Here is a 14,118-nt window from a genome sequence, read left to right on the forward strand (position 1 = left end):
CGAGGAAAAGGAAATGACTTTCAGAACAGGGCTGTGCCTTCTGGGGCCAGGATTGGTTGTGGCAGGCAGTGGGGAATGAGGGAAGACAGATTGCCTGCCTCTGCATGCGAACAGAGAGCCGGGCTGCTGCTGGGCTCCTCTTAACCAAGGCCCTGTCTGGATCCTAAAGCCTGCTGTGTCTTGCCAGCCCCAGCAGAGCCGAACAACTAACCTTGCTAGACAACACTTTCTTTCAGGAACCTCACAAAAAAAATCTCCCTGAGGTGGAAGACAGCTGCCCATGGCTGTCCACACCCAGCCTGATACAGAGGCGGAGGTCAGTCAATGTCACTAGCTGGGGACGTTATGAATTTGAGTATGCAGACAAAAAGGCTTCTACCCCACACGGACATCCTCCTCATGGAGAGATCAGTTGGGCCCTTGCCCCAAGACAGCCAAGAAGCCGTTCTTCCCGGAGGTGTTAGGGTCAGTGCTTGGGCTCTGGTAGCTGAGTAACCATCCTCAGTGGGCGACCGGAGACGCGCGTCACGGTGAGAAGAGGAGGAAGATGCATTCAGCGTGACCACACAGCAGAGCAAGAGGGCCAGTGGCTGTCTTCTGGCCCCGAGTCCATCTCCAGGGTCCTGAGGAGGTTGATGTCCAAGCAGAGGGCAAGAGGATGCATAGTTAAGCCATCCTGGCCAGTAGGTCCTTCATCATCACCATTGTTGGGACTCCAGCTTCTTCTAAAGGAGAGCTGACATGGTGGGGATAAGGCTTCTGAGGCCAGGACCTGACTATTGTCCCTTCTAGACCTACACACAGTCACACACAGGAGCCGGAGACTCAGTTAATTATACCCTCCACTGACACCGAATGACTCCCGAGTGTCTGCAGGGAGATGCTAACACCTGCTTCAGCTGCCTTGCCTCAGGCACAGGACCGCTGGCAAGCGCCCAGAGCGACCCTACGGAAGACCCTGGGCCTCTCTAGACTGAGGCTCTAAGGGCCAGGACCAGGAATCTGGACATTTGGTTCATGTCTATCAGCAAAGCAGACATGAACCCAAGTTGCTAGGTATGGTGGCATGCTCCTGCAATCTCAGATCTGGGGATGCAGAGCCAGCGTAACTCAATCGGTGAGCTCTGGGTTCTGTGAGACACTGTCTCAAAAGATTGAGAACAATTGAAAAAGATGCCTAGCATCAACCTCTGGTCTCTACATACAAACACATACACATACATGCACATGCATGCATATACACACATGCACAAAAACAGACAAGCACATACACACATGTATATATACATGCATGCACATATACACACATGCAACATGCATACATACACATGCACAGACACACGCATGCACACACAAGCACATACACACATGTATATATGCATGCATTCATATACACACATGCACACACACAAGCATGCACACATGCATGCACACATATGCACCATCACCCTCTAGCCTTGGCCATTGAGGGGATGCTCTCTCTAGGTAGAGAACAGTCACAGTGACACAGACCCACCCGGTGTCTGCAGAAGAAGGTTCCAGAAAGAACTGTAACTTCTGACGAACTGGTCAGGGCCTCAGTAACTCTGGAGCTTAGAATGTTGCAGGTTCAGATCCAAGTGTCTTTCGTTCTCTTGATAGCTATGGGTTGCCCTTCTCTGGGCCTGACCTAGCAGCCTGGCGGCCACCGCACAAAGCACTAGCTTTCCGTGGGAATCTATTAACTTAGATTAAGTCAACGGATCTTCCACCACGAGCTTCTGCCCACCCCAAAGTTAAGAGAGTTGTCAGACAGCATCTGAGGCTGTAGCTGAGATTTTTAAGAACCTGCCTCTCGGATGTTTCCACCGATGTATTTTGAAGTGTGTTGACTTGTGACTTTCTCTAGGCTGTTACTATAGCAATTTCATAAAACCGCTTCCATATTGGACCACGGAATCTACAGTGACCCAAGTCTGTGTTCCTTGGCCCCGGTTGCCCATAGTGGGTTCCAGAGTAAACCTTCTCCTATCCCCCTGAGGTGGAAACTGCTTCTACAGACACCATGCCCAGCCTCAGGAGACAACCTTGGAGACTTGTTGTTCCCGCTCCAGCAACTCTCACCGTCTCTGTCACTCAGCCATGCCATGCTTGCCAGAGGATCTTGACACTAGCCACCTTCCATCGGGCAGTCCCTCATTCCTTGTATTCACCTAAGAACAAGAGGCCTCGTAAATGCAGATCTGGAACCTGGTAAAGGCACCGGTGCTCCCTGAGGAAGAAAGTCCACATACACAGGCCAAGGCTGGTGGGATGGAGGCTTCTGGTCTATACTGCAAGAAACCGTTTAAGGCAGGTTGCCTCTGCATGCATGTGAGCCATGAGCCTGCTCTGCTGTATCTTAGCTATTCAGGAGGCTGAGGCAGGAGGATCACGAGTTCAGCACCTGTCTGAGGTCACAGTGAGTTCAAGGCCAGCCTATGGAACTTAGTGAAACTCTGCTTCCAAATACAAAGTAAAAAAGGGCCGTGCTGTGGCCAAGGTGCAGCCCTTGTGAGGTTCTGGGTTCCATCCCCAGTGCCACAGAAGGAATACTGACAACTACAGGAAGCCATGCCTTGCCCTCCCACTCCCCGTGGGCTCATGGGTCCTCCCCCCTCCCTGTCTCTGACAGTGTGACCCTGTGATAGATGTGGGTCTTCACAGAACACCTACCCTTTTTCCTCACTGTGGACTTGCAAGGCCATCTCTGCACTACTCTGCAGGTTCCAGTGAGAACGCTGATATTTCAGAGGTGGGGCTGTGTCTTGTTAGGGTTTTACTGCTGTGCACAGACACCGTGACCAAGGCAACTCTTATAAGGACAACATTTAATTGGGGCTGGCTTTCAGGTTCAGAGGTTCAGTCCATTATCATCAAGGTGGGAACATGGTAGCATCCAGGCAGGCATGGTGCAGGAGGAGCTGAGAGTTCTACATCTTCATCTGAAGGCTGCTAGCAGAAGACTGGCTTCCAGGCAGCTAGGATGAGGGTCTTAAAGACCACGCCCACAGCGACACACCTACTCCAACAAGGCCACACCCACTCAAACAAGGCCACACCCATTCCAGCAAGGCCACACCTCCAAATAGTGCCACTCCCTGGGCCTAGCATATACAAATCATCAAAGACTGGAACCTGGGTTCATTAAAGGGCTGGAAAGTTTCCATGGGTATCCCATGCTGACAGAGGTTTAATTCTTCAGCTGCAAGGGTGGGTGGGTAAGGAAACAGGAATGAGAAGGGGTGGTTATAGGCACAGAGAGGTATAGGCAAGAAGCTCTGTTATAAAGGCAGGCACTGGGGACCCTGAAGATGTACTGTCTTCCATGTGCCATGCCAGTATCAGTCTGATACCAGCACACTGTTTTCACTAGAGAGCTTGAGAACGAATTTGTTTTCTGGAAGCCTTGTGCCTCGCTCAGCACAGAGCAGAGACAAAGAGTTGTGCCCTGCATCCAAACAAAGAATAAGAAGAGACCACCCCACGCCTGCCTTCTTTCTAACTCATTGTACTTCTGGAAGGTGCCAAAGGCCTTGGCTGCACCCAGGAGTCCTGTGTGTCCCCCAGAAGCTAGCTAAAGTCCCTCCAGGACACATGGTTCAGCCAGAAGCAGGCAGGCGTCTGGAGTCCACGGCTCACATCGGAGGCAACAGCACCAGGCCTCTTGCCGCATCAGAAGAGGGCCGGAGCATGGCCATATGGGATACGACTGTGGAAAAAATATTTATAAAATGGCTCTTCCAAGAGTTTCATCTACAGCAGATGCAGCCTTAGTTAGTCTGCTCGCTTGGCTTTGGCTGTGGGGAGAGGCCATTTCATCTCCTTGGCCTCCTGGAGCTGAGGAAATGCAGCTGTGGAAGGGTCCCACCCTCACCCCCCACAACGTGACTCAGCTGGAGAGGAAGTTACTTGGGGACCAGAGCAGCCCAGGTGGGTAGGAAGGGCAACAGGCAGGGGGTGCGGGCTCCCTGCAGCTTCTGAGTGTCTCCCACACTTCCTTTTCCTCTCCCGGATGCTGGGCTTAATCTCACCAGAATAATAAACGTGCTATGATGAAGGCATTTGAGTCACAGGCCCACAGTGATTTCAAACCATCTTATTTCTGTGATGTCGGCCAAAGAGAAACCATCCCTTCCTGGGAGTGTGTAACAACGTGGACCCTTCTAGAACAGGAAGGGGGTTATGAACTTCTGCAGCTCTTGTTTCTTGTGAGTCACTTACTCCTTCATGGTTCGGATCCCAGAACATGGTAGCTCAGGATCAAACAACCTGGGGACCTCTGTACATTCTGTCCCTCTGTCCCCTTCATCACCAAGCTCATTGCTACAGCTCTACTCAGTTTCTCAGTGAAGCCTTTGCTGAATCCCCAGATCCTGGTAAGCTTCCTGCTCTCTACCTACCTACATACCCACTCATCTGTCCATCCCACCCATCCACCCACCCTTCCAACCATCTCTCTCTGCCTACTTCCTTCCTACCCATTTATTCATTCATCTATCCATCCATCCACCACCATACCAACCTACCCACATACCTATCTGCCCATTGATCTCTCCCTCCCAATATCCATGTATCCCTCCATCCCTCCATCATCCATTATCTGTCTATCCATCATCCATCCATCTATATCCATCATCCATCTGTCCATCCATCATCCATCTACCCATCCATCATCCATCCATCATCCATTCCCTCATCTATCCATCTATCATCCATCCATCCATCCATCCATCATCCACCTATCCATCATCCATCCATCCATCCATCATCCATCCATCCATCCATCATCCATCCGTCTATCCATCATCCACCATCTACCCATCTCTCCCTCCATCCATCCATCATTTATCCCTCCATCATCCATCCACCCATCCATCATCCATCCATCATCCATCTGTCCATCTATCCATCCATCATCCATCTGTCTATCCATCCATCCACCCATTCATCATCCATTCATCCATCCATCATCCATCTGTCTATCCATCATCTATCCATCATCCACCCATCTACCCATCTCTCCCTCCCTCCATCCATCCATCATCCATCCATCATCCATCCATCCATCCATCATCCATCCATCCATCATCCATCCATCCATCCATCATCCATCCATCCATCATCCATCCATCCATCATCCATCCATCCATCATCCATCCATCCATCATCCATCCATCCATCCATCCATCCATCCATCCACTCATGCACCCATTTGTCTACTCACTCACACACTTATATGTCCATCTTTCTACCTACTCATCCATCCACTCTTCCATTACATCTACCAATCACTCACCTACTTATCCATTTACACATCTATCTGTGTAGCAAAGGCATCACTGGTGTCCCTTCAATCATTCAACCATTCATCCCTCTACCCACCCATCCACCCACCTTCAGCTCTAGAAGGACATGACTTACACTCTTCTCTAACCCCAAAGTCGGGCATACTTGGCTGATATTTAAGGATTAGGGATAAGCCTTGACTTATAAACTGCCCCACATCTCATAACTGAGTCTTCTTTAGAGTCACTGGGGGTGAAGGAGAAGGTGGTCTCTGACAAGTCAGGGAAGATCTAATTCCAGCCATACCTTTGTCCTGTGGCTTTGGCTCAATTTCCTGAGCTCTCTGTGCATCATCTATAAAATGGGTGTTTACGGCACCTGCTGTTACACACCTGCTGTGTCTCTGTGGGGCTTTTCCAAAGAGACTTCATGAGGGTTCTGATCTAATGAGTAGGTTCATCCAGGGATGAAGTCAGATTGACACTAGACAGTGGGAACCAGCTTTTCCTGGAGGTGGTGGACAGCACCTTCTTGGTTGTTACACACCCAAGACTGCAGATTTCAGGCTCTGTGAGGCACCTGGCCCATGGCATCTGTGCTGTAAACACCAGCTTTGCCACATCTGAGGAGCCCCTTCTGAGCCTTCTCTTCGCCACAAACTGCTCATTTTCTACCCTACTCTCTTGAAAGCCCATTTCTCCCAGCTCCCGCTGAGACACAAACAAGGACATGAACCCAGCAGTTACTCTCCACACCCCTCTGATGAGAGGCTCCCACCTCTCAGAGGAAACACTTCGCTGAAAGGAAGTCTCCCCCATTAATCATCCACTTAGACAGCCCTTGCTTCTCCATGTCTCCTAAGAAAATGACAACCTAAAGAAAATCCTTTGTTCCCCCTACTCAGAGTACAGATTCCTGTTTGATATCAGCAGGATACTGAAGCAGTGTAATTTCTCATCTGAAACCCTCCCAACCTAGGACACAGAGCCCCTTCATCTGCTTCTTTGAGGTCATGTGGACACTCAGGACAGACGGCCCCATCACAGTCTGACTCCACCCTTGGAAAGACACTGGTGCTGTGTGGGGTCCCCATCGCTTCCCCTGCTGCTTCCCCTCTTACTCCTGGCCCTTTGCTCCAGGCCTCTCATTGCCCAGGATAGACTTCCATAGAGGGCTGACACATACAGAGCTCCGAGTCAGAGCTCAAATGCTGGTTTGGTTGTGTAGCTTGGGCAAGGTGCTACCATCCGCGAGCCTTCCCAGTTTCATATTAGAAAAGGGGACAATAAAACTAATGCATGCAGTAAGGTCCAAGTTTGTGGGATTCCAAGGGCTGTCATTTAGAGTTTCAAAGCTGGGCATGCCCAAAGAGCGTTCACTGACTCAATAAGTTTGCTAAAGGACTCAGAGCTCAATGGAACTTGATCACAGAAAAGGACACAGAATAAAAACAGCCAAGGACTGAAGAGACTTGTGGGTGGAGCCTAAGGATGCTGACACAGGACATCCTGTTCTCCTCTGGCAATGATGTAAAACCTAACCAGGGGGTGTGGCCAGCAGTAGCAGCCTTCCCAACCCTTGTTGTTTGAAGTGTTACTTGGGACCTGGTCACATAGACTTGGATGACTGTCTGTGAGAGTCTCTAGCTACTCCAGAGGCAGCTAAGTAGGCAGAGTCCAAGGGCCTCACTGTGAGAGTCAGCATAGACTTTCTAGTGTGGCCCAAGCTCAGGTTAAAAAAAATGACCTTTTTTAATCAAACAAACAAAAAAAATTGACTGGCACTTAGAGGTGAGCCTCCAGGAGCCAGGAACAAAACAGAGTCCTCAGACAATGTCAACTCTTTTGTTCTTCCAGTGCTAGGAGTTGAACCCAGGGCTTTGTGCTTGATAGGCAAATGCTCTACCCCTGAGCCATGTCCCTCCTACCTTAGCGTTAATTATTTTCTGCTACACTAGCCAGTCTTTCCATGGCTGTGACAGATACCCAAGAGAAGCAGTTTATAGGAAGGAAGACTTATTTGGGCTCCTGGTCTCAGAGGACTTAGCCTATGATTGCCTGGATCGATTTTTGGCTTGTACAGAGGCCAAAACACATAGCATTGAGGGTGCTTCCTAGAAAGCAATAAGAACAAGAGGCCAAATTCATACATACCTTTCAAAGGTGTTCCTACCATAATCCAATTCCTCAGGTCCACCACCTCCAGGAAAAGCTGGTTCCTACAGTCTAGTGTCAATCTGACTTCATCCCTGGATGAACCTACTCATTAGGTCAGAACCCTCATGAAGTCTCTTTGGAAAAGCCCCACAGAGACACAGCAGGTTCTACAGATCTCTCAAGTGCCTCTCAGACCTGCCAAGTTGACAGTTAAGATTAACGATCACAACCGTGCAGACCTGAAACCCGGTAGTGATCTGGGATCTAAACCCTCTCTTTCTCTTCGAGCCAGCAGAGCAGTCTTCACATAGGTATGAGACATCCAAGGTGATGGTGCTTGCCAAAGGGAAAGAGAGTGAAGGACTGAGTATCCAACAATGTGAAGGCTGTCCACAGGACAGCATGCAGTGGTCCGGCATGCAGGACAGGTCCATGGCTACATCAGAGGTAGAGGGTTGACATGGAAATGCTATTGGGGAGTGCTGTTCAGGGAACACTTGTAACCGTGGACCCCTATGGTTCCACAGTGTGTGATGATGTCATTACATACGTGAGGCAGGTACAGGATAGAACGAGGCCTGTCATTGAATGAGAAGGAAGGATGGGCAATAGAAAAGTTTTAGGAAAGAGGAGGAGACTGGAACGAGAAGGGAGAGGAAGCTGTGGAGAGAACAGATTCCACTCTGTATATTTACAGGTTGTTATGAATATTCTTAAGGGATGGATGTGAACAGGGCTTTGTATGTTTAGATGGGCAATTATCTCTTATCAACTGGATCAGAGGTTATTGTGTTGTGTGTTCTTTCATGTAGTGATTTAAGTTTAAGAGTGTGTGTGGCGGCTAGACTCTCAGGGAGTTGGGATGCATGTTTCTGGCAAGACATCCACTGGATATCTTGGGGCACTGCAGTGTAGGATCTAGTGGAGGTAAAAGACAACATTTTACTTTTTATATAATTTTACAGCTACACCACAGAGCCTCCCAGCCTCCTCCATTCCCTGTTCCTAAGATAGGGTGCTGTTTCTCCCTGACCCCTATCTAGCCAGGCATGAATTGACCATCTATCTGATGGGTTAATGGGCTGGTATGACCACTCTTTCATTTGGCCACAGTGACGCCCTGTGTTGGCTACAGGGTTTTCAGAAGGAACAAAGCCAAGCAAGGTCTTTGCCTTCAAGAAGCAGCCAGTACAGAAGACAGACGGATGGATCACCAGCAAGCCGGAGATGGGCATATACGTGCCCCAAGCTCAGATAGCAAGCCTCACTACCTGACTCAGAAACAAGGTGGTTGGAAGGTAGAGGCTCTGCCCACACTGCAGGCTGTAGCCCGTGTAGCCAGGTAAAGAAATGGTGCTGCTGGACCAAGAGCTAGGAGAGAGGGTCAATGACTATGAGTTTCAGGAGAAAGTCCAGCATGGGCACAGCAGAGTCTTTGAGAGCAGGAGTGGAGAGAGGAGAGGCTGCGGTTAGCTAGGGCCTGAGAGCAGACTTTGCAGAGCCAACTGAGGAGAGAAAGTTACTGTGGGCAGCAGGGAGGATCCGGAGTGATGAGTTGAAGCAGAGTCTGAGGGAAAGAAGCAGGAAGTCAGGTTAGAAGACGCTGAAGTGCTTCCTGCTCTGCCCACACACATCCCTTCTCGATTCTGCCTACCCTTTGTTGGTGGCTGTTTCTGAGGGAACTGAGGCTGGCTCATGCTGGGATGAGACTCACTGGCAACTCCTGAGGAACCCATTATGAAGTCATCAGTGGCTTTGAAAAAAATTACCCAGAAATTGACCCAAACTCTGAGAGAACAAGACTGCTTCCCAGCATTCACCACTAGGTTCTTGGCTGGAAGTGTCCTCAACTTCTAGCCCTGCCTTGTCCCATGTAAATGAATTTTCTCACTGAGAATAATCTAGATTAAGGAGCTAATTGTAAATAAAACACGACAACATGTTGGGGTTGGTCTGCCGCTGCTGTGTACTCAAATACTAAATTCTGTACCCCAAGATCTGCTCACCCAAGACAAATGAATTTCACATACAACTGCTTTTGTTACGGAAAACACCTTGCTCCCCAAGTTAACTGGGCTGTAAAAAGGCTGAAGTCTGTGATTGGGCAGTAGGGGGGGGAAGGCGGGACTTCCTGAGAGGGAGAAAGGAATTCTGGGAAGAAGAAGCCGGAAGGTCTTTTGCCAGGAGATATAAGGCAAGATGGGTGTGCCTGGAAGGTATAGCTAGCCAGGTGGCTGGATGGGACTAGGTGGGCTAGTTAGCTTAGATGAGTTGGTTGAGAGTCTCTCCATCTAATGCCCAAGCTTTGAAATATTAGCAGGTCTCTGTGTGATTATTTAGGAAACTCTCCAGTGATGGAATAACTACCTGCCATATTAATTTCCAACATTAACATGTGCAGAATAATAATTCATTTCACAACAAAAAACAAATCCATCTAGAAGACACCTATATTTTTAATTCCACTTTTCCTACTAACAAAGAGATTATGTGTATACTGACTATGTCTGTCCAATCAGATTGCTGCTCTTTGTCTTCCCACAAACCCCTCCAAACTTTTTATTTTGGTTTCTGTTTGAGTCTTTACTCAAATTTTCTGGGCACCAGCTTCACTCAACAATTCAACTCAAAATGATTTTAAATGCTTCATAGACTCCCTGACATACTAACGTTTTTTTTTTCACTAGTAGCTCTTTGGACTCTGTTATTCATGGACAGACCCCCGTTCCCACACCCTTACAGGCTTCTCCAGAATACTGTTCCCCACACCACTTGGGCTCAGTAACACCTTCCTGATGTGTCAGTGCAGATGTCTGCCTCTGTCTGCCCCAGAGACCCAGCCCTGACCACCATGTCTTCATCTCTGGTCAGCTTAAACAAATAAGGTCAAAACCTGGCAGTGGTGCCACACTCCTTTAATCCCAGCACTAGGGAGGCAGAAGCAGGCAGATCTCTCTGACTTCTAGGCCAGCCTGTTCTACAGAGAGAATTCTAAGACAGCCAAAGTTACATAGAGAAACTTTATCTTGGAAAAACAAGCAAGCAAGCAAACAAACAAAGAATGAAGATTAAGTGAACACCTACTAGGCCTTGGGTCTCCTCCTCTGCTGCCCTTTTCTGTAAAGTAATTTTCTCCCGAGATCAGCCACTTCCCTGGCTTTTCTCTCACACACACTGACAGCTTCCACAAGCTCTCAGAGTGTCTGTGAATCCCTCACTAACAGACTTCAGCTTCCCTGGTTTTTCAGTTGTGGGAAGAGAGTTCCGAAGCTTGTACACACAGAAGGCTATCTGTGGCTACCAGTGAACACACATCCTCTTCCCCATCCCTTTCCCTTTCCTACCTGTTGTGGAATCAGAGAGAGAGAGAGAGAGAGAGAGAGAGAGAGAGAGAGAGAGAGAGAGAGAGAGAGACTTGGTTTAGACTCTTAACCCCAACTGTCCCCCTTCCCTCAGAGACCTATAAGAAGGGATCTGGACAATGCCATGTGGATCCGATTTAGAACCCTTTGCCATGATGTCTGTCTGTCTATCTGTCCATGGCATTAAGATTCTTTGTCTTAGTTAGGGTTTCTATTCCTGCCCCAAACATCATGACCAAAAAGCAAGTTGGAGAGGAAAGGGTTTATTCCACTGGAATCTGGAGGCAGGAGCTGATGCAGAGGCCGTGTAGGGATACTGCTTACTGGATTGCTCTCCCTGGCTTGTTCAGCTTGCTTTCTTAAGGGATGCTACCACCCACAGTGGGCTCTCCCACCCTTGATCACCAATTGAGAAAACGCCTTACAGCTGGATCTCATGGAGGCATTTCCTCAAAGGAGGCACCTTTCTCTGTGATAACTCCAGCTTGTGTCAAGTTGATACACGAAACCAGCCAGTACACTCTTCCAATAGATGTCTTTTCTCCAACCATCTACCTCTTTGTCACCCTTCAACCCTACACCCAAGACCTTTCACCCTGGTAGCAATATTCCTTCAGCTCATCCCAATAGACCCCCCAGCTGAGGTCTGACTGCTTAGGCCCTGATTGGTCCTAAGCAGTTTAAGTCCTGTCTACAGTACATTCAACTCTGTGGTAACAATCACACCTAGGACTCCCCTTAAATATGGAGGGGTCCCAACTTTAACTGAGTCTTCCCTACCCTACAAGTGGTGGGATGAGGGAGTGGGGGATGACAGATGTTTCTGGTGCTACAGCTGCTGTCCAGTGTCCCTTACTTATGTAAGTGATTCCCTGGTCCCCCAAACTGGACTTGGGATTCTAGTCACGGTGAGTCTTCCCAGAAAAGTCACATGGCGAAGGTGCATTGGCTGGGGCTGGGGTGGAAATGAGCACTGCTGGGTTCAAGACAACGCCTGCAGGCACTTGGGGTGAGCTGGCTGGCTGACTTGGATGCTATTTGTGACAAAAGTTGCTCGTGAGTGCCTAGAAGCCTAATGAAATGAGGCTGTGGAAAACAGGCTGGGCTGTTGGGTGAGGTCACCATGGACCTGCTCTGTCAGACGGCAAGAATGTTCCCTCTCCCTGAGTCTTCCAGTGACCCCCTGGCAGGAGGCTGCAGCGGGTCACCTAAGGGAGGGTAGTGCATTTTTACAGTTTCCTACCCGTGGGTGACCTTGCTCTGGCCTCTTTATTTTCAGCTGCATTTTCATGAGCCCCTCCCCCGAGCCCCAGCTACCACCATGAGCTCAGATTCCAAAGTCACTAGAAAACAAACTCTGGAAACTTGGTTCATGCTGGAGCCATCGCTGTGTCTGTGACCTCACCCGACATGGTCTTTTCTGTGAGTCACCTCCTGTAGGCTGCTCACTGGAAGTGTTGACGCTAAAGGAGGTTTGGTGCCACCATCGTCTGTGAATGCCAGCCTTCGTTGACCCTGGGAGAGTCTGGGAAATGAGAAAGGCATGAGTTTAAGAGACAGTGAAGAGAAAACACTTTGGCATAGTCCACGGAGCAGGGACAAAGAGAAGAGGCAAAAAATGACCTTCCTGTTGATTTGGCACAAGATGGGAGGTTGTCCCCCCCCCTTGGATTATTTAAATTTACATTTCAAATGTTATCCCCTTTCCCAATTTCCTGTCCATAACCCCCCTATCCCATCCCCCATCCCCCTTCTTGTATGAGTGTGTTCTCCCACCCAACCACCCACTCCTTCCCACCTCCTTGCCCTGACATTCCTCTACACTGGGGGGTCCAGCCTTGGCAGGACCAAGGGTTTCTCCTCCCATTGGTGCCCAACAAGGCCATCCTCTGCTACATATGCAGTTGGGTACATGGGTCTGTCCATGTGTACTCTTTGGATGATGGTTTAGTCTCTTGGAACTCTGGTTGGTTGGTATTGTTCTTATGGGGTTGCAAGCCCCTTCAGCTCCTTTAATCCTTTCTCTAACTCCTCCAATGGGGACCCTGTTCTCAGTTCAATGGTTGGTTGCGAGCATCTGTCTCTGTATTTGTCAGGCTCTGGCAGAACCTCTCAGGAGACAGCTATATCAGGCTCCTGTCGCATTCACTTCTTGGCATCATCTGGGTTTGGTAGCTGTGTGTATATGGGCTGGGTCCCCAGATGGGTAAGCTCTGAATGGCTGTTCCTTCAGTCTGGAAGGGAGTTTTCATAGTTCCCCGGCCATGAGAGCTTCCTGTTATTCTTTTCCACAGGCCTGAACTCACCCCTTTCCCAAATTCCCCATTGCATAGACACATGTCTATCTCATGTGAGGTTTGGGGGCTGCAGGCTGCACCCTTTTATGGTCCTGGACTCACCCATATGACAGCGTTCCAGCTCTCAGTGTTCTGTGAGGCACCAGTGACCAGCTCGGGGGAGGGACCCTAGTGCTTCCTGCTTTTCTCGAACTGATGAACTCTAAGGCACTTGGTTCTAAAATGGATGACCACTGTCCCTCAAAGTGGGAACTGCGGGGTCAGTGGTGAGAGCAGGCCGAGCCTGGCTCTCTTCTACCAGCTTGTGAAGTGACTCCTGAGGTTGCTCTCGGGAGGGTAAAGCTCGGCTCCACTGTGACCTCATTTCAGAGTCGGAGATCTCTCATGCTCCCCTGGAAACTGGTGCGTTCTGCAGATAGCTAGCCTGGAGTTCAGGATCTCTCCACGCTGGCAGCCCAGAGCAACTCATCTATATCCGGAAGTCCACACCTCCCTGTTGCTCACTAGATCTGGACCCTTTCAGTATTTGGAACAGTTAAACGACAGCCTTGAGGGCAAAGGCCTGAGAGAACTCTGATGAAGTCTCAGCTTCCGTCTGCTGAGGAACAGGATAGGGAGCACGGGACGGAAGAACATGGAGGGCAAAGCTGGTCGGTTCCTCAGACTACACCCAAGAGGATTGGTTAGTCCTTGTGTTAGCTGATGCTTTGCTGCATGAGGAGACACCATGGCCAAAGCAACTACTATGGGAGAAAGCATTTCGCTGGGGGTTGGCTCACAGTTTCAGAGGGTCAGTCCATTATCATCATGGGCAAGCTTGATGACAGGCAGGCAAGCACTGGACCAGTAATGAGAATTGCAGCCTGATCTGCAGGGGGTAGGAGACAGACAGACAGACAGGGCCTGGTATGGGCTTCTGAAACCTCAAAGCCCACTCCTTAGTGATGCACTTCCTCCAACAAGGCCACACCTCCCAATTGTCCAAATCCTTTGAAA

General features: G+C 49.4%; 1 long non-coding RNA gene across 1 annotated transcript; it reads right to left on the reverse strand.

The window, feature by feature from the left end:
* Window positions 1-8,391: 8,391 nt before the first annotated feature.
* Window positions 8,392-9,463, reverse strand: LOC134486503 (uncharacterized). The gene is made up of 2 exons (XR_010065545.1): window positions 9,118-9,463; window positions 8,392-9,030 (listed from the first exon to the last, which is right to left on the reverse strand). It is a non-coding gene; the product is annotated as an uncharacterized LOC134486503 (long non-coding RNA).
* Window positions 9,464-14,118: the final 4,655 nt, after the last annotated feature.

Source organism: Rattus norvegicus, chromosome 3 (genome assembly GCF_036323735.1).
Source record: "Rattus norvegicus strain BN/NHsdMcwi chromosome 3, GRCr8, whole genome shotgun sequence".
Classification (NCBI taxonomy): Eukaryota; Metazoa; Chordata; class Mammalia; order Rodentia; family Muridae; genus Rattus; species Rattus norvegicus.